Consider the following 20884-nt stretch of genomic DNA (forward strand, 5'->3'; position numbering starts at 1 on the left):
TGTATGGAACCATACTAAATATGTTGATTATTTGGTTTGTGTTCATGGTGCTAGGTCTAGTAGAACACTGCCGTCGGGTGTGATTTCCCAATAGTTATCAAATTGACTCAATGATATTAGCGTGATACTCTCAGTCAAAGCATCGGCAAATGTACACTCTAAACGTACATTCTCTGTTCGTACTATGCTCATATCCTGGGTCCCCGACAAGTCCAAAACAATTACACCATGATTTTTTGAAAACATTGAATCGGTTATTCCATTTTCAAATAGTTGGGAGTCATGATCTAGGGATTGCATGGTCAACTCGTACAGAGTTCTATATAATTTTTTTCAAATGATATAGTGTACAGTGGAATACCATTCACTTTGCACAAAAGGCTAGATAGACCGAAAAAATTAAAATCATGGGGGGATTCAGTCCAGGATCCAACGGCACTGCCACTCTTCACAAAGCCCAAAGCCAATTTTGATGGCCCAAAGCCCCATTGATAAATGTTGAATCGGTATAGCTACGAGAGCCGGTGGCAATGTGACGTTGATTAATGATCGTATGGGGGACAAGAAGTTTAATGTTGTTGCCATTGGCTCTTAGCTTTTCCACTGCCAATGCAACAGAGCTCATAACCTGTTGTTTTGAGACGTGGAGAAATGCCGATGTGATAATGACATTTGCATCGGGTGCTGCAGGAACTGTTTTTCTCAAAATGAAATTCGATGAGGCTAGTTGCAACTTTATGTCAATCTTGACATTGAGGGGTAACCATTGGGATATATTGAATATCTCATGATTTAATTTTCCAACTAAATGATACTCCTGGCTCACTGCAGTAGTCAACTCACCGTCAGTATCAACACCTGATTGATATTCATAGCCAAATGACTGTCCTCTCAACTCCTTATATGCCTTTGTTGACATTATCATATATTGTGTGTAGCTACCATAGTTGGATAAATTATTGCTAGTGCTCACCAATGTTCCGCTAATAAATACATTAATTTGTTTGAACAAACTGTGTAGAATACAGTTTTCGTAAGAGACTCCATTGGAAACAGTTGGAGTTGTATTATCTGACTTTTTTTTCACCGCAACATTTAAATCAATAAATATTGATGACAAATCAATAAAATAGTATGCATTAGAAAATACTTGAAAGTGTATTTTTTCCGAGAGGGGTTGTTGGTGGTGAAATTGTTCATAATAGCCATACTTGACACTGACATCAACATTTCCAGCATTGAACAGATTCAATGAGGAACTGATTGATGGATATGATTCCTTGTGAGGGAGATAAAGTCATCTTAAGAGAAGAAATCCTTCTTTGATCTAACAATCGTTTTCTTGTTATTCTTCTTCTTATTGGTCTTCGTTGTCTTATTTCTCAAAGTCCTTGTTGATGTCCATCGCTTCCCGCCTGGGTAGAGACTGATGAGTGAATGACGCGCACGCATCCTTTTCAATCCCTTCCCATTTTGCTGAGATTTTAATTCCTCACCAACGGCTCTTGCTGAAGATCTAATATTTTCCATAACACTCTCCTTGAAATTCTTGCCCGACCCCCAGTCCTGTAGTTTTGAGGCAGCAAAATTCGATTCAGCAGGTATAAGATATTTTCTGTCATGGGGTAGTAAAGAACGAAACGGCCTAGCAAACCAACTACCTAGATCATAGCTAAACATTTTAATACGCCCCTTGTAGTAGTCCAATTCATTGTCTATTTGACGTGAAGTCAAAGCACCAACATAGCAATCGATGTCTGGACAGACAAATGGAATTCTCCTATTGTTCATTTTAGGTGATTGTGCTATCGACAACAATGGGTCGAAAATGACATTTAATCACTACTAAGCCTTTTCTTATTTCTAGAGGATCACCCAACTCACTTCTTATTGTTAACTGACAGCGTTACAAATACGAACTGTTTACAGGAACATACTGAAGATGCTTTATTTTATAGTGATGAACAAGTTCATGGGTTGTTTTTCGTTCAAGAACACGTAGGAGGGGGACATTTGAATTACCAACTCTCGATGTTTCCACAAAGGATGCGTAGAGAAACAAGCATGAGTCTGAGGCAAAACCAGGAGGATAATCAGCAAAAATAACTTGATCCATCCAGTAAACAGTGCCAGAGTTTTTCCCAGTGATCATATTCTGTTTAAAGCCAAGAACGTCTCTCAGATTATCATTTAGAATAATTATTTCACTGTCAACAGGTGCGGTAATATAAATCCTATCGTGTTCCATTGAATAATTAAAATGGAATGTACCATTCCTACGATATGAAATTTTTCTATGGATTGTACGACAAAAATCTGTCATACCATCATATTCAATATATTTCAATTTGACATGTGGAAATTCGCTAGATTTATGTGCTTCAGCCCATTCATACTCAACAAAGAGTGACCAATCGAATGATATAACTTTGATACCATACACACGATCCTTTCTCAGGATGCCATAGGTATTTGTGAGAATACAGTCGACAAGAGCCACTTCCTACGAGCCGTCAAATTTGATGGTGGGGGAGAGTTTCGTCCAAAAATCACTTGTATTATTCATGTCGTTGTAGAAAGGATCGGAAATATTGGACATAAAAGTTAAACAGAAATCATTGGACATTGTCAAGATTCTCAAAGCCGATCCAAAAATCAAAATCAAAATTGTATCCCAGCCATCGAACAAGTACCTGTTTATCAACCCTGCGAGTACGATTTTTTAATATATTTTCAATTTGATAGATTTCACTATTATTTTTTACTTTTTGTAGTTCATAGTCATAAAATCCGCCGAGAATTTCTTCATCTTTAGTATGGCGCAAACGATAAGTGACGGGTTTAGTGTCTAGGATTTCTGCCAATTTAAAAAGTTCTGTGGACCATAAGTAAATACCCTTTTCAAAAACATTAGTTGTTCTATTAATTCGAACAGTATCACCAATATTAAATTTTTTCTTCTTGACAATCGTTTCACTGGAATATTGTTTAAGAAAGGTGTCAATTGTATCATGATCAGAATGATGAACTTCTGTTGGGGTTGAATTGGACATTGATCGATGAAGTCGTTGATTATAAATCAACATGATTTTATCTAAATCATGAATAAAAGCAGATGTATTTTTCAATATACAATATCTTGAAATTAAAAGTCGAATAGTTCTTGTCAATAGTTCGGCCAATGCAGCCTTTATAGGGCTATGACTATGATAGAGCAGTGTATTATATTTCGCTATTACTTTTGCAACATGGGGATTAACAAATTCCCTACCACGATCCGTTTGAATTTTTTTATACGAATCCTGTTCGATAATACTTTCATTGGCCTGAGCAACTTCAACACCTCTCTTTGACCGCAATGGAATGGCATATGCATAGCGACTAAAAACACTGATTGCAAGTAGAATGTAAATAATGCAAGTAGAATGTATATAATGCAAATGTATATAATGCCCATTGCATATAGTGCAAGCAGATCTCTTAACTCTAGATGAGATTCAAAGACGTCACAATACACCGTAAAAGTATATTCTACTTGCAATCACTGTTTTTAGTCACTGGGCATACGCCATTCCATTGCGGTCAAAGAGAGGTGTTGAAGTTGCTCAGGCCGTTGAAAGTATTCTCGAACAGTATTCGTATAAAAAAATTCAAACGGATCGCAGTAGTGAATTTGTTAATCCCCATGTTGCAAAAGTAATAGCGAAATATAATACACTGCTCTATCATAGTCATAGTCCTATAAAGGCTGCATTGACCGAACGATTGATAAGAACAGTTCGACTTTTAATTTCAAGATATTGTACATTGAAAAATATATCTGGTTTTATTCATGATTTAGATAAAATCATGTTGATTTATAATCAACGACCTCATCGATCATTGTCCAATTCAACCCCAACGGAAGTTCATCATTCTGATCATGATACAATTGATTCCTTTCTTAAACAATATTCCAATGAAACGAGTGTCAAGAAGAAAAAATTTGATGTTGGTGATACTGTTCGAATTAATAGAACAACTAATGTTTTTGAAAAGGGTAATTACTTGTGGTCCACAGAACTTTTTAAAGTGGCAGAAGTCCTAGACACTAAACCCATAACTTATCGTTTGCGCGATACCAAAGATGAAGAAATTCTCGTTGGCTTTTATGACTATGAACTACAAAAGTTAAAAATAATTGTGAAATATATCAAATTGAGAAGATATTAAAGACTCGTACTAGCAGGGGCGATAAACAGTTACTTTTTCGGTGGCTAGGATACAACTCTGATTTTGATTTTTGGATCGGTGTTGAAGATATTGACAATGCCCAATGATTTCTATGTAACTTTTATGTCCAACGTTTCCGATCCTGTCTACAACGACTTGAATAAGACAAGTGATCTTTGGACGAAACTCTCCCCCGCTATCAAATTTGACGGCGCGTATGAAGTGGCTCTTGTCGATTGTATTCTCAAAAATACCTATGACATCCTGAGAAAGGATCGTGTGTATGATATAAAAGTTATACCATTCGATTGGTCACTCTTTGTCGACTATGAATGGGCTGAAGCACTTAAATCTAGCGAATATCCACATGTCAAATTGAAATATATTGAATATGATGGTATGACAGATTTATGTCGTACAATTAATACAAAAATCTCATATCGCAGGAATGGTATATTCCATTTTAATTATTCAATGGAACACGATAGGATTTACATTACCTCACCTGTTGACACTGAAATAATTATTCTCAATGATAATCTGAGAGACGCTCTTGGCTTTAAACAGAATATAATCAATGGGGAAAACGCTGGCACTTTTTACGGGATGGATTAAGTTATTTTTGCTGATTATCCACCTGGTTTCGCCTCGGACTCTTGCATATTTCTCTCTGCATCCTTTGTGGAAACATCGAGAGTTGGTAATTCAAATGTCCCCCTCCTACGTGTTCTTGAACGAAAAACAACTCATGAACTTGTTCATCACTACATCTTCAGTATGTTCCTGTAAACACTTCGTATTTGGAACTCTGTCAGTTAACACTAAGAAGTGAATTTGGTAATCCTATAGCAATAACAATAGGCTTAGCAGTGATTACATGTCATTTTCGACCTATTGTCGGCGACAACACCTACTAAAATGAGCAATAGAAGAATTCCATTTGTCTGTCCCGATATCAATTGCTATGTTGGTGCTCTGAGTCCACGTCAAACAGGCAATGGATTGGACTACTACAAGGGGCGTACTACAATGTCTGGCTATGGTCTTGGTAGCTGGTTTGGTAGGCTATTACGTTCTGCACTACCCCTTGCCAGAAAATACCTTGTACCTGCTGCATCAAATTTTGCTGCCTCAACGCTACAGGACTGGGGGTTAGGTTAGAATTTCAAAGAGAGTATTAAGGAAAATAATACATCTTCAGCAAGAGCCGTTGATGAGGAATAAAAGTCTCAGCAAAATGAGAAAAGCTTGAAAAGCATGTGTGTGCGTTATTAAATCAACAGTCTCTAGCCAGGCGGAAGGTGAAGGAAATTATCTAGAATTTTGAGGAATAAAACAAGGAAGACCAATAAGAAGAAGAAGAAAAAAAAAAGATTGTTAGATCAAAGAAGGATTTCTTCTTTTAATATGATCTATCTCCCTCACAAGGAATAACTTCCATCAATCAGTTCCTCATTGAATCTGTTCAATGCTGAAAATTTTCATATCAGTGTCAAGTATGGCTACTATTAACAATTTCACCCCGAACAATCCCTCTCGGAAAATATACATTTTCAGATATTTTCTAATGAAGATTATTTCATTGATTTGTCATCAACGTTTTTTGATTTAAATGTTGCAGTGAAGAAAAGGGCAGATAATACAACTCCAACTGTTGCGGATGGTCTTTCCTACGAAAATTGTATTCTACACAACCTGTTCAAACAAATTAATGTATTTATTAATGGAACATTGGTGAGCACTAACAATAATTTATCCACCTATGCAAGCTACATACAATTTATGATGATAACACCAAAGGCTTATAAGGAGTTGAGAGGACAGTCATTGGGCTATGAATATCGATCAGGTGTTGATACTGACGGTGAGTTGACTACTGCAGTGTGCCAGAAGCATCATTTGCTTAGAAAATCAAATCATAAGATATTCAAAATTTTCCGTTGACTACTCCCCAGTATGAAGATTGAAATACAGTTGTATTTGGCCACGTCAAATTTCATTTTGAGAAAAACACTTGCTGCTGCACCCGATGCTCATGTTGTTTTTACATCGACAAGTCTTCACGTTCAAAACAACAGGTTATGAGCTCTGTTGCATTGGCAGTGGAAAAGCTAAGAGCCAATGGCAACAACATTAAACTGCTTGTCCCCCATACGATCATTAATTAACGTCACATTGCCACCGGCTCTCATAGCTATACCGATTGATCATTTATCAATGGGGCTTTGGGCCATGAAAATTTGCTTTGGCCTTTGTGAAGAGTGGCAGTGCCATTGGATCCTGGACTGAATCCCCCCATGATTTCAATTTTTTCGGTCTATCTAGCCTTGTGTGCAAAGTGAATGGTATTCCACTGTACACTCTATCATTTGACAAAAAATCCTATAGAACTCTGTACGAGTCGACCAGGCAATCCCTAGATCATGACTCCCAAATATTTGAAAATGAAATAACCAATTCAATGTTTTCAAAAATCATGGTGTAATTGTTTTGGACTTGTCGGGGACCCAGGATATGAGCATTGTACGAACAGGGAATGTTCGTTTAGATTGTACATTTGCCGATACTTTGACTTAGAGTATCACGCTAATATCATTGAGTAAATTTGAAACCTATTGGGAAATCACACCCGACGTCAGTGTTTTATTAGACCTAGCACCATGAACACAAACCAAATAATCAACGTATTTAGTATGGATCCATGCATATCTCAGTACAAGTCCTATTGTAAACTATCAGCCTTCATTGAAAAAATTCTAAGTGTTAACACTACCCTAATCATTTTTAATAGCAGATTTTCAAATTTAAAGACAGGCCATTGGCTGTGCATCTTTAAAACAGTGACGAATCTTGAATTTTTTTTTCTTCTTGACCTTTCGTATAAACTATAAAGTCCACATATCGGTAACTGTATTGAAAATAGTGAAAAAGCTACAAAGAGTAGTTGATTCAAAATCTAGAAGGATTACAGGATTTAACGACTAAAGCATATGGCTTTCACGCTATATTCTTTTTCATATTCAGATGTCGTGGCTATACCTACAAACAGTTTCTCGACATTTACATTGACTTACCTCGATTGAATGACTTTCTAGTGGAAAATATACTAACAAACGTGTTTAATATTAATTTTAGTGCCCTACAAATAAAATATTCTAAAAATGTATGTGAAATTGTTTATTAATAAATGAAAATTGTATATAAATTATAAAAACGACTTTTCTACTCTTTAGATTTCATCTTCTACTAGATATAGGTATTTTTCAATAACAACTAATGCAGGTAGATTATCCGAATTCAGAGTATACTGATCCTGATGTGCTGCAATGTTAGGCTCACATTTTCTACAGTAGAGTGTAACTTCATTCTTGTCATATCTCCTTGTATAATCAATGATACTATTCTCATTCATATTATAGAATTCACAAGTTTCAATTTGTTTATTTGAAACAATGTCACAAACAGTGTCCTCAAGTGGTAAATGACAATCTGTCACAGCAAAATAAAAATCAGTGGGCTTATAATCATAGTAGCCATTGTCTTCACAACGATGACGTAGAAACCAAATTCTTTTGTTGTTCCAACAGCTGAATCACTGACCCGGGTCCTCCTCCCAAAACAATCTAAAACCACGACGATACCAATCTCTTAGCAATAAACTAAAATGACGCTTAGGATTCTTTCCAATCATACCAGGATATGTATTCTCCCATTGATTACATTTATCATAATGGCAATTCGAGCATATGTGCCCTCTAGGATGAGAGTCACAAACCTCTTCAAGACAGGAATTACAACCTTTAATTTGTACTGCATATCCTCTATGTAATTTACACGGGTTGCATAATCTGCACTTTTCATCATACTCATCAATCACTGTGCAATTCTCACATAATGACCAGCTGCCCAGTCTGTACATGCATAGCGGACATGTATGGAACATTTTTTCATGTGTTGACACTCTCACTGCCACAATGAAACTGAGCTACCAGCAACAACAAATTGAGTGGGATGGAGAGAGAGAGAGGAGTAAATCATCCTTGAACACCATCTTTCTTATGAAAAAAAGTCCTAAATTTCTAAACTAGTGTTTAAAAGCATATCCACAATATCATTTTGCCGTGTCGTGATTAATATATCAATAAATTGTGTAAATGCATTTGAACCAAGACGTAAAAGCTTCATGCAATAGTCTAGTGATGGAGAATCAGTTTTCATTATATCGACAAGTATTTCCTGAGAAAGTATCTTCCTTTGAATAGACAGCTCTAGAAAATCCCCATCTAGAATCAAACCTTTTTCCATAAACACTAGATTCCCCATGATTCGCTCTTTCTCAAATCTATCCATTTTTTAGAGTCCTACCACTCTCACAACCAACTTCAGACTAACCAAATTTCTTTTTCTATGAAAATCACTCCTTTTATTTGAATCCAATTACCAGTCAAGTTATCGTATATGGAGTAACCTCCACTGTCTCTGATTGGCCCTAAAAAATAGGTGTTGCCTCAAAAACCAGTCTGGTTGAAAACGTGGAGTTGAAGCAAACTTGTGTAACAAGCTAGACTTCAGGAACCAGTGGGGAATCCCCACTCAACCTGCTCGCTTTATGGGTGTTGTCTCAAAAACCAGTCTGGTTGAAAACGTGGAGTTTAAGCAAACTTGTGTAACAAGCTAGACTTCAGGAACCAGTGGGGAATCCCCGCTCGTACTGCTCGCTTAATGGGTGTTGTCTCAAAAACCAGTCTGGTTGAAAACGTGGAGTTGAAGTTAACCTGTGTAACAAGCTAGACTTCAGGAACCAGTGGGGAATCCCCGCTCGCACTGTTCGCTTTTTAAAATGTCCACGTGAAACTGTAGTGCATATTCTTGTGAAATTAATATCAATAGCAAAAACCAGTCTGATTGTCTTATACAATCCTGACTATAGTTTCAAAACGTGTTTGACCACTTTATAGGTTTGCACACTTTTTTGCAATGTGCACGTGAAACTGAAGTGTATACCATGTGAAATTCCTTGTGCAATTGATATCAATAGCAATAACCAGTCTGGTAATCTGCCTTGGAAAGGTGCCAAGGAACGTAAAGTAAGCAAATAGCACAGGAAGGAACGTAAGCCAAGCAAATAGCATGGGAAGGAACATAAGCTAAGCAAAGTATAAGTTAGGACTCTACTCACATAGTAACTAATCAGTCATTATATAAAGGATCGGTCGAGTTAATTATAAATGAGAATTCTGAAAGTTTAATCGGTATAATGGCTGGACAGAAGGTTGAAAACTATCAAACAGTTCGTGGTAACGAACTGTAAGTAAGGAGCGACCCGGCTCAATGGTAACCGAAACTCTAGAAAACGGTATTTTGATACAAATAGATACATTAAAAGAATGAAATTTTAATGCTGATTTCAAATATATAAGTTTCATCAAGTTTAGTCCTACCCATCAAAAGTTAGGCACCTGAGAAAATTTAGCTGATTTCCAAAAATAGGGGGAAAGACCCCCTAAAAGTTAGAAAACCTTAATGAAAATCACATCATCATATTCCGCGTATCCGAGAACCCTCCTGTAGAGGTCTCAAGCTCCTATCTACAAAAATGTGGAATTTTGCATTTTTTGCCAGAAGAAAGATTACGGGTGCGTGTTTATTTATTTAATTTTTTTTTCCAGGGGTGATCGTATCGACCCAGTGGTCCTAGAATATCGTGGGAGTGCTCATTAGAATGGAAATTAAAAGTTCTAGTGCCCTTTTTAAGTGACCAAAAAATGGAGAGCAACTAGGCCCCCTCCCACGCTCATTTTTTCCCAAAGTCACCTGATAAAAATTTTGAGATAGCCATTTTGTTCAGCATGTTCGAAAATATTATAAGTATGTCTTTTAGGATGACTTAATCCCCCGAAGCTCCCGGAGGGAGGGCTGAAAGTTATGAACTTTACCCAATGTTAACATATAGTATTGGTTATTGGGAAGTATACAGACGTTTTAAGGGGAAATTTCTCCTGGTAGTGGGGGGTGTGGTTCGGGGATTATTTGGGAGGATCATTCCATGAAGGAAGTTTTCATGGGGGAAGGGGCATTGCAATGAAGGGGACGCCGGACTTCCCAGCATTATTTAAAAAAAAAAACTCAGAAATTAAATATAAAAAAATTAGTTTTTCAAATGCAACATCAGAAGCATCAAAACTTTAAACAAACAGAAAATATTAATTAAACGATTGGCCTTTACCCCTAGTCAATACTTCGCTCTTTGATCCAAAGATTTTTTAGTAATTTTACAATAGCTATTTATTCAAATGAACAGACTGTTTGATTAAGAGGTCATTTTTAAAGAATTGGAACAAAATTTGAATTTTCGCTTAAAGAGCAAGGTATTGACTAGGGGACGAACCCCTAATATACGTATTAAAAATATATGAATATAGAAGTTCGTTACGTAAGTTAATTTGTAAGTTACGTATAGTTATTACTAATAAAAACGTTCATAAGTAAAATTAAACAAGTTTAGAGAAAGCCATTTAACTAAATAAAAGTAAATTAATATGAAAATTTGGTTTTAATTATTCATATACGGTGAGCCAAGATCAAAACCTGCATTAATTCAAAAACGTTCAGAAATTAAATAAAAAAAACAAGTTTTTTTTAACTGAAAGTAAGGAGCTACGTCAAAACTTAAAACGAACAGAAATTATTCCGTATATGAAAGGGGCTGTCCCCTCCTCAACGCCTCGCTCTTTACGCTAAAGTTTGACTTTCTCACAACTGTATTTTTGTTCTTGTAAACAATAAAAAATTTTAGCGCAAATAGAGAGGCGCTGAGGAGGGGACAGCCCCTTTCAAATACGGAATAATTTCTGTTCGTTTTAATGTCGCTCCTTACTTTTAGTAAAAAAAAACCTTTTTTTTTATTTAATTATAGTAAAGAACGACGTCTAGCCCATGTTAACTGAAATTATCTATTGTATCAAGATAACTTGAAGCAAAATGCTTTTGAAAGCTGCTTCTTTAAGGTATGTTATACAAGGGATCATTAATCATAAATAGGGATTATGTAAGTTTCATCGTTATGTTTTTAAGCTTGTAAGACATTTAACTGAGTAAAGAGCAAAAAGTGACTTTTTAAAGTCACTGGTATTGACACCGAAAGTGCGAAAAAGTATCTACAAAATGAACCAAGTTACACTCTACATCGAAATCAGAGGGTTCGTGGTAATCATTATGGAAAACTAAAGCCTTTTCCCACTGCATATAATGCAAGCAGATCTTTTAACACTTGCAATCAGTATCTTTAGTCGTTATGCATATGCTATTCCATTGCAGACAAAGAGCGGTGTTGAAGCTGCTCAGGCTATAGAAAGTAATCTTGAAAAAGATTGTTATAGGAAAATTCAAACGGATCGTGGTAGTGAATTTGTGAAAAGGTATTATAGAAATATAATACAATACTCTATCAAAAGTCATAGTCCAATAAAGGCTCCATTGGCCGAACGATTGATAAGAACTATTCGATTTTTGATCTCGAGACATTTTATACTTAAAAATACTGTTGCTTTTTTTCAAGGATTAAAAAAAATAATATCACTTAATAATCAAAGCCTCCATCGACCGGTGTCTGACGCTAGCTCATTGGAAGTTCATTGATTAAATTATGAAAAACTTGATAATTTGCTTAAAGAACATTCCAGTGAAAAGGTTGTGAAGAAAAAATTCAGTGCCGGTCATACTGTTCGAATTAATAGAACAACAAAAACTTTTGAAAATAGGAATTACTTATGGTCCACTGAACTTTTTACAGTGTCAAAAATCTTAGACACCGAACCTATAACATATCGTCTACGAGACACCAAAGATAAAGAGATTATCGGTGGTTTTTATGACTATGAAGTACAAAAAGTTAAAAATAACGGTGAAATCTATCAAATTGAAAAAAACATTAAAGAGTCGTACACACAATGGCAAAAGACAGTTGCTTGTTCGTTGGCTAGGATACACAACACACACACACACACACACACACACACATATATATATATATATATATATATATATATATATATATATATATATATATACATATATATATATATATATATATATATATATATATATATAAATATAAATATATATATATATATATATATATATATATATATATATATATATATATATATATATATATATATATATATATATATATATATATATATATATATATATATATATATATATATATATATATATATATATATATATATATATATATATATATATATATATATATATATATATATATATATATATATATATATATATATATATATATATATATATATATATATATATATATATATATATATATATATATATATATATATATATATATATATATATATATATATATAGCCTGGTATATTTGTTTAAAACTATTTTTATTGTTCGGAAAAGGGCTAGGGAAGGTTAGTGTCCAAAAGAGGCTAGTTAAAAACAGCACCCATCATTATAGTTTGCACCCTTTCTATGCTTTATTTTTCTCTTTTTGCCCTACGTTGCCCTAAGATGTTCTTTTATCTTTGATCCAATTTAAAGTTAAAAAAAAAGAAAAAAGATCAAACAATAAATAAAAGTAGTATTTTTCTTATTTAGTATTTTCTTTTCTAGATACTGCCAGAGGGAGTTTTTTCCCTGGAAGATTAACCCGGGTTTCCTCTCTTATTCGCTTTCTAAATTTTTGACTGGTAATAATTTTGTGTGTGTGTTTATGTGTTTATGTGTTATGTTAATTTTGTTTATGTGTGTTTTAAATTGCATTTTGCGTTTCAGAGACCTCAAACTCAAGTGAATGTCCGTTCTCCTGTCGTTACGCAGCAGACAATTGGTGCACAGCCTGGATCGCCTAGAACCCCAAATATACAAAACAGGGTGGTTGTCATAAGTGTAATATACATATATATATATATATATATATATATATATATATATATATATATATATATATATATATATATATATATATATATATATATATATATATATATATATATATATATATATATATATATGAAACTGTTTTATTGATGAGTTTTTGAGTAAAGTAGTTGTTTTTTTATGTATACAATATTTTGCTGACGACAGCTGTTGGCTATATTGCCGAAATATTCGCTTTGGCCGGAATGTTATGGAGTAACATTCTGAACAATAAGTAGAACAACAGGAAAATTTTCTTATATAAGACAGTGGAACGCAAATTTAAATGAATGTTTTGACCCTATATTCAAGGGCCATCCTCAGCAAAACAAATGAAGAAACAACGAATATAATAGAACTCACATTAAAATAAAATCTTTTGTATTTTGTAACATTCTGAGATAGCCAATAAGCTAAAAACTATTGAAATGAAATTTATATGCTTACCAATCTATGTTACTATATTGGCCTACAGCATACACAGCATTTTCCCCTAAACTTACATGCAATCCAAAAAAATTAACCGATATTATAGGCCGTTTGTCAAATTGAACTGACAGTTGCGAATTGTTACATAAATGCGCTCAACTTAGTAGGGCTGAGGTCAGAGGATTTCTTTTAAAGGAAAGGGTTACCTATAGCATCGAAAGTTTATACTTTCGGCCTATATTTTCAAAATTTCCATGAGAGGTGCTTCAGATAAATATAATGAATATCCAGACCAGATAAACATGAAATTAATCTCTGAACCCCCTTCATTTGCAAGAATATTTATGGTGGTGAATATAGGAGAGTGACATGCGGCATATTAGAGAATAGTAGCGATTAATTCTCTTTATATCCAGCAAGGAGCACCCTACTTATTACAGAGTATGCTCTTTTACAGATGCCCAGCCTCCCTTGGGAGAAAGTTGCGTTTGGTTGCTTTCATGACCAAATTTCGACTCATTGTTAAGGGGAAGATTCTGAGTCTGCTCAAGCACAGCCATTGGTTGGTGGTATTCAGTATAGGTCCGTCGAAGGGAACCTACCTTCTCCCCCTTTTGCATCTAAAACTGGTGGGACTACCCGCTGTTGTTTTTAAAAACATGCAGTGACTAGTCTTCAATTGGTGTGCGTTTCATTAACATTTCTTTTGCCTTGTTTTTCTACAGAACACCCTATACCATCTGGGGAATCAATTAGTGGCTCAAGGAGGCCCTCTTCCCTCTTGGGTGGCTCTGTTGGAAACAGAGGGAAACTCTGGAAACTTTTTTTCCATTGCTCGATTGGTGCACTAGAACCAAACCATTAATGACTTCTCTCTGAATGTTTCCACAATTTTGGCCTGGTTTGTCAATTGGCATCTGCACGGATCAAAAGTAGTCTGGCCAGCTAGTCAAAAGACTGATTTTTGGTAATCCTTTTACTATATAGTCTAATAAAACAAAAATAATAGCACATGTTCGGCTATTTCTTCTAGACCACACATGGAAGAGTTAATTTAAAAATGATCTGTGGACTTCTAGTGAAATAGTTTAACACCCTTGAACAGAGCTAAATTAACTTCAAGGGGAACTACAAAGCCTTACGAGGAAGTTTCTGCTCTCATTTATGATTTCTCCGCAGTTTCTCAGTGGCTCCCAATTCTAAATATTTGAAACTATGTAAATATCTAATAATGACGTCTAAGTTGCTACGGAGCCATTCTAATATTATTTGGCGAGAGGGATAGATAGGAAGTTCTATTTCTAACTCTGAATTCATTTTTAAAGCTCTAGAGGCCGAGAACTAGGAATATAAGTTACCTTGACAAAGTATTAGACTATCCTCTGCTAAGAAATCCTCCAAGATGCACCATCCATTTCTTGTAAATCTTTGAAACTATGTAAATATTTAATTAAGAAGGTCTAATTCCAACTCTCAATTAATTTTTAAAGCCTCTAGAGGTCAAGAACTAGGAATATAAATTATCTTGACAAAGTATTAGACCCTCCTCTGCCCGGAAAATCCTCCAAGATATGTCATTCAATTGTATACAATACATTTTTCCTACTGAGTTGAGCAGTAGATTGTTATTTTGTTGAAGATCAAGTTGCCAAACCCAAAAATAAACCTCAAAAAGTAGAATTATGTACTACCAGATTTAACTAATCAACCCCCTTTCCTTTTCTAGTCGTAATAAAAAACACAACAAATATAAATACAATTGTTCGAAATAATAAGAAAATGTTTTCCCTACCAGGACGGGGAAAAAAACTGCCATCTAAGAATATTTCGGCTCTACTATCAATCACCATCCAAAGAAACGTACAAGAAAAAGTAAGTAAAACCATAGGAATCCCATTCAAGGCTGTGATCATGAAAATTAATTGGGTGCTCCAGGACCCAACAAATCCAGGAATTTTTTTCCGCAAGATCTGACAAAAACTGGTTTAGGTTTCTGTATTCTGAGACAATTAGCTTAGGCTTAGTGAAAAAACTACGCTGTAGGTATATCTTTATTATATATTTAATATATAGAGTCGGTATTTTGGTTAGGTTAAATTTGCATGCAGCCCCGCTATGCTTAACCCCCCAATGTGCAAATATATAGCCCAAAGTATATACATTCTGTTTATCTCTCAATGTGTCTCAGTTGATTCAACCCGTGTGCCTGTAAATTGAATCAACTTGGGTGTGTTCGGAATAATGGACAAGTACCAATAATTGATTCAGCATTTGTATTTGTGTTTTATCCTAATCAGTCAATTACCATCTTGGACGTCTTCCCTCAGTACGAGCTATCGCCCGTAGGATATTCTAGAATTAAGTAAATGATAATTTACTAGTAGCTTTTTAATGAACACTTTTTAATTAAGCTAAAGAAAGCGCACGTAATGTATTAACTAAAAGTTTTAAATCCATTTCGGCTGCATCGGTTCTTGACATCCCGAAGTGGACCAATAGTTGATTTTCTTCGATTGATAATTAATTTTTAGCGTGAGTAGACTCAACCTTGGGGATTTTGACGAAGAAAACCAACTCAGGAAAGCAATTTTATTTTATTACTTTGTTAAGATAGGCCTACCCAGACCTTTTATTATTTTTTTTAATTAACATAAACGAGATAATTATATCTATTGTTATCATTAATCTTAAAAAAAAACTTTCTGAAAAAGAAGTTTTTCAAAGAAAAGAGAAAGCCTCATTAAACCTAAAATGAGCAGAAATAAAATTCTGCAATAATTCGAACCTAAAACGACCAGAAATTACTATAAAAAAATAAATAAAACCCAAAACGAAGGTGAATTAAAATAAATAATCTTATTAAACATAAATTTAACTGATGCTAAAAAAGATGAATAAATAGATACTAAAACGAGCTAAAATTAAACTGACACCTGAGTCAAACTTAAAACGAACAAAAATTACTATCTTCTGATTTATTTTAACATCCCCTTCAACATTCCCTGGAGTTTTAACATTCTCCTTAGGCATTGTAGATATGCCCTTTTGGCAACCAGGGCACACATAGTATTTTTAACAAGTTCAACATACCCCTGAACAGTTTCTGAAAGCTTCAGCTTGATACCCTTAACTGTTTCTGATATATCGTACAAACCATTTCAACAAGCTAGTTGACCTAGTATCTTTTGATTTAGTTTAACATTCTCTGAAAGTTTCAACTAAATACCATTTGCTGATCTTGAGATATTACAGATACGCCCTTTTGACAACCTGGATGTACGTAGTTGTAGTTTGATTAATTTCAACATCCCCCTTAACATTCTGTGGAAGTTTCAACTTAATACCCTAACTGTTCCAGAGGTAATGCAGACATGTCATTTTCACTACCTAGATGCAAATAGTGTCTTTTGATTTAGCTCAAATCCCAAACAACATTTCCTGTAAGTCTCAACTTAATAATGAAAGCCGCTTTTGAGATATTGTTGCTACACCCATTGACAACTGGGATGCGAATAGTGTCTTTTTATTTCAACATCCTTTCAACATTCTCTGAATGTTCCAACTGAATACCCTTCCCTAACTGTTCTTGTATAATAAGCCGTTTTGACAACCTGAATGCATGTAGCGCACCCAGAATCAAATATTCCTCCCTTTCCCAATGATAAATCCCGTATGTAAGGAATGAGCAAATTGCATAGTTTACAACCCTTTCCCCGTGGCTGTGGGGGCACAGCAACCCCGTAGGCATAGTTATTAGTTCTTTTGTCAATTTTGAACGAAATGGTTGCTTTGAAATTCTGAAGTACCCACACTGGGGTATTGTTGGTGCACCCTTTTGACAACCAGCATGCACATAACGTGTTTTGATTTTGCTAAACATCCCCTCAATATTTCAGGGAAGTTGTCACAGGTAGATAACTGCAGTCTTAAGTAGTCACAGTCGCAAGTAGTCGCAGTCGCAAGTAGTCACAGTCGCAAGTAGTCACAGTCGCAGTCACAAATAACCGAAGACGAAGTCAAAAGTAGTCACCCTTCCGAAGTCTCTCTTGTTCATTGAATGAGGGTTAGGGCCCTTTAGGTAAACATGAAGACTTACTCGGTAAGCTTACATCGCGCCTGCAAGACCAAGAGATTCAGGTTTTTTTTCACTGGCCAGGGGCATCCTGGTAGCTTGCGTTTTACAGACAGATAAAATATATTTATGGGGAGGATCGAGACTGAACCTGCCATGGAGGGCCCTCAAGCCTTGGTTGCAGGTGTTGGCAAATTGGATACCACTACATAAGGGATATTGGAAATTTTATGATGGGATGTCTTGGGAGGTAAGTGTGCTTACTTCCTCTGTGAGGAGGCTGAGAATGGGCTGGAGTAATTTTTGAAGATGCCAAAGATTAGTGAATTTCAGGGATAAATTTTTTCGAGGGAATATATCGGTGCTCCCAGGTATTTTGAGGTCTACTCCGAGAGACGTAGTTATTGCGAAAAGATGATTTAAATAGAATGGCATGGAAGACCAGAAGGTAGTGAGTTTAATTTTTCAAATGTCATTGCTTTTTTTTCTGTGTTCGTGTCTGTTTTGCATATAGGTTCACGAGTTTTAAAATTCATTCATGTATGTATGTATCCTTCTCGAAAAATATACGGAATTTTGTATTTTTGTTGATAGGAGTTTCAAGCACCAATTTGACAATAATCACTCTGATTTTCAGAGATATTCTCCCCGTTTTATAAAGATAGATAAATTTATTCACTCCAATATGTTTCTCGATGTAATTTCTTGACATTGTTTTAAATCCAATATTCAATATAATTCAATTTATCTGAAGCATCTGTCATTGAAAGCTTCAAACTGTTGATCTAAATGTACTTTGTAATGTCTTAGACCCGCCTGATAACCTCCTCATAATAAAATCAGTAGGTCTTCACCCTAATAGCTAGTGCGCAACTATGCAACACTCAAGAATCATTGATTTTATTGGATAATAGGTTAATGATAACGGTACATTTTTTATGGATAACTACTATGTTTAAGAACAACTGTTGTACTAGGCATAATTGTGGCCTAACCCTTTCGTTATTTCTTAGAGTTTTTGCTCGATAACATTTCGGGCCAACAGGCCAAAATTGTTGCTGCCTAAGTAAAGAGTGATAAGGCTTCAACGTATTTTTTCTCAGGCAACTCCATATTGAACGAGCTACCGTAAAGTCTTCGGAGGGAGCACGTCCAAATGGAAATTGAAAGTTCTAGTGTATGTTTTGAGAGTCAAAAGTGATTTGGGTGATTGGAGGGCAACCTTACTCCCCCCACAACTCTTTTAGATGCCCTCCTCCAATTCTATCCGATCAAAATTTTGAAATAGCCATTTTATTCAAAATAGTTCAAAGGCCCAATAACCATACCTCGGTGCTGACAAGACCACTCACAACCCTTGAGACAAGGGGTGTAATTTATGCAGGTTGCCTATGTTCTTGACATACAGATGTTGTTGTTGGGATAGGGGGTCTGCAACTACTTGAGATAAAATACATTTTAAACGTTTTCTCTTTTATAGCGTTAATAAAAATACAGAATTGCTGCGACTTCCAGGAACGAATGTCAATATGTATCATAATGTCAACCTGCATTTCATTAATTATTTTCAGTATTCTTGATTATTCTGGTAATTTTCTTTCCTTTTTGTTCATATTATGACAAATAACACACACAGCTTGAAATAAAATTGTTTTCAGTAAATTACAAATGACTTTCCCTGTTTGCTGTAGTTTCTGTTCATTTCAGGTTTGACCTGATCATTTATTGTAATTTCCGTTTGTTTTGGGTTTTATTTATTTATTTATTCTAATTTATGCTTATTTTACGCTTGATTCACTAGTTGACTTTATTTCTACTCGTCCTAGTTTTAATATTGCTATTCACTTTTCTTTGAAAAACTTATTTTGTGGGAAAAGTTTTTTTTAATTAATTTCTTTAAAAGGCCACTACATATTTAAGTTTCCGTTCTAAAAAGCCCCTTTCGATAATCAATGATCACAGGTTTAACGTTCAATACAATTACGCAATAAAAAACAAAAAAAAAATATACAAATGTTCATCTTTATAATAGTTTTTGACAAACAAATTTAAAGTTTATGAATTTTGTATATTTAGAATCAATATAAATAATAGCGCTGTTGATGCATATCTTTTAGAATAAAATTATTTTGAATTTGGGTCCTAATTGGGTTTTTAAGGAGTAACAAAGGTCGTTCTATACGTAAAGTTTGCTTGTACAATCTGTTTCATCCCTGGTTCACTTAAAAGTAAGAGAAGATAACACTCCCCACACCTACTTTCTTTAAATATAAGTTTGACATTCGCAATGGATATTCATCGGTGAGTTAGTGGTTGACATCACTTTGGTTTTGGGGCCGTTGATATGTAACCCGAACTGCTTGGCTTTTGTGGCTAACTTGCATAAAAAGTCTTGAAGTTTGCTTTTGTCTTCTCCATCAAGCCAACATCGTCTGCAAAGTTGAGATCTTGGACTAGTCTGTCTGCAATTTTGATCCCGTATCCATCAATTTGCCTGAATATGTAGTCCACTATGAGAATAAAGAGGAATGGAGACAATGCCCATCCTTGTTTGACACCTGTCATCACTTTGATATCTTTTATTTCCTTCGAAGGTTCTCACGCAGCATTCCGTGTCTTCGTACATTGCTATGATAAGGCGAACCAGCTTTTAATGAATACCATAGAAGATCAGGATCCTCCATAGTATTGGGGGGTCTATTGAGTCGAATGCTTTTTCAAAAACGACGAACAATAGATATAGACGTTGTCTCCGCTCGTTTGATTCTTGAAGCATGGTGTGCAGCGTGAATATCAGATGGGCGCAAGATCTTTTTGGTGGGAAACCATGTTGCTCCTCGCGTAAATTCGGGTCTAAGGCAGCTTGAAGTCTTATCAGGATTATTATGCAGAAGAGTTTTCCGGGTATTGAGAGAAGGTTGATGCCTCTGTAATTGCCACAGGCTGTCGCGTCTCCTTTCTTGAAAAATTTAATAATAGTTCCTGATCTCCAGTCTTTGGGGACTTTTGCTTTTTGCCAGAGGAGGGAAAAGAAGACTAGCCACACCGAAAGGGACCTGCAGATCGATGACTTGACCATTTTTCCAGATATACGGTCACTACCCAGAGATTTTCCATTCTTCAGCTTTTTCGAGGCTCAAACGATCTCATCCGCCGTTGGCTCGTCTTCGTTAATAAGGGGATCCAAAAATGAGCTGTCCGGAATATCTA

Source organism: Artemia sp. Qi Xiang Cuo, chromosome 5, assembly GCF_049724085.1.
Source record: "Artemia sp. Qi Xiang Cuo chromosome 5, ASM4972408v1, whole genome shotgun sequence".
Classification (NCBI taxonomy): Eukaryota; Metazoa; Arthropoda; class Branchiopoda; order Anostraca; family Artemiidae; genus Artemia; species Artemia sp. Qi Xiang Cuo.